Source organism: Leptonychotes weddellii, unplaced genomic scaffold, assembly GCF_054177405.1.
Source record: "Leptonychotes weddellii isolate Sample4059 unplaced genomic scaffold, ASM5417740v2 HiC_scaffold_12859, whole genome shotgun sequence".
NCBI lineage: Eukaryota > Metazoa > Chordata > Mammalia > Carnivora > Phocidae > Leptonychotes > Leptonychotes weddellii.
This window is the reverse complement of record NW_027707746.1, coordinates 4,391-6,011: the sequence shown is the minus strand read 5'-3', so window position 1 is coordinate 6,011 and position 1,621 is coordinate 4,391. Positions and strand designations below refer to the sequence as shown.

At 36.5% G+C, this 1,621-nt stretch overlaps 1 non-coding gene across 1 annotated transcript; it reads right to left on the bottom strand.

The window, feature by feature from the left end:
• Positions 1-496: 496 nt before the first annotated feature.
• LOC115942009 (U1 spliceosomal RNA) lies at positions 497-660 on the bottom strand. Its single transcript, XR_004076673.1, has one exon. It is a non-coding gene; the product is annotated as a U1 spliceosomal RNA (small nuclear RNA).
• Between the last annotated feature and the right edge of the window lie 961 nt (positions 661-1,621).

Here is a 1,621-nt window from a genome sequence, read left to right as displayed (position 1 = left end):
TTTTTTTTTTATATGAAAAGTCATTGTTAATACCTACTTCATGGAATAGTTATATGAATGAAAAGATAAAACTTATATAAAGTGATAAAGAAATAGTTTATAAAAGACATTTAATAAATATTTGCATGATAAAATTATTTCAATAAAATGAATGTCTTAAAAAAATTGTATAATGGGGCAGAAGGGTATTCGTGTCAGAAGAGACAAAGAGTAAAGTGAATTCAGAAAAAAATCTAGGCATTTATGGACATTTGATTTATGACTGAGGTAGCACTGAAGAATTGTCTGGTAAATACAGGATTTTCAATACATGGTGCTAGGACAATTGGTTATTTTCATACCTCATACAACATTTAAACTGGAACCTTACCAAGGGCATAAAAAATTTATTACAGGTGGGTTGAAGATTTAAAAATGAAAGTCAAAACTATAAGACTACATAATAGAAGTGAACTTCACAAATTTGGAGTAAGAAAGTATTTTTTTTTCTTTTTTTTAGGGGAAAGTGCGAACGCAGTCCCCCACTACCACAAATTGTGCAGTCGAGTTTCCCACATTTGGGGAAATCGCAGGGGTCAGCACATCCGGAGTGCAATGGATAAGCCTCGCCCTGGGAAAACCACCTTCATGATCATGGTATCTCCCCTGCCAGGTAAGTATTGAAAGTATTTCTTAAACATACACAAAGTGCTAATTATGAAGGAAGCAACTAATAAAACAGTATATTAAAATTCAGAACACTGTTCATCAAAAGATTCAAGAAAAAGAGTAAAGAACAACCATAGAATGGTATATCTTGTCACACAATATACATATATTTGTTATAGAAACTTTATCTAAGATATGTGAAGAATTCCTATAACACCAAAAGAAAAAGAAAATCCAACAACAAAAATGTACAAAAGACTTGAAGAGGTACTTCACAAAAGAGGAACAACAAATTATTGTTAACCTTAAGAAAAAGTGTGTTTATTAGTAATCATGGAAATGATAACTAGAGCCGTAATAAATTCTCATTACACCTTCATTGACTGACAAAAATTTTAAAGTCTCATAAATATCAAATTTGATATGAAACAAAAGGAATTCTCTACATTCTTGGTGGGGGTCTAAAATGGCACAAACTCCTTACAGAAAAGTATGGCATTAGATTGTAAAGTTAATAACACACATACCCATGGTCCACATTTCTACTGCTAGACATATAGAATGGAGAGTTATTTACTCATCTCAGAGCATATTCCAGAGAGACAGGGAATGCAGGAAGACCCCTCCAGGAACAAAGGAGCTAGAAGGTACCATTTCCCTCCCCACCCCAGCATAAACACATGGCCACATACAGGAACCAGCCCAACACCTACACTCCCTACCTACCTGCTTACACCAAGCCCTGCCCCCCTATGATTCAGCAGATCCATCCTTCCCAGTCACACTTGCCTCAGTCCCATTGCTGCAGGTCCCCTCCCTCAGAAGACTGGTACAAATCCTGCCAACACCACATCTCCTGACATGCACATTTTACAGGGCTTCAATTCCAGCAATGATGGCAGGTCTCATTTCACAAGCAGACCAGCACACTCCTTGTTAACATGTGCCTCCCTGTGGCTGGGACCAAACACTG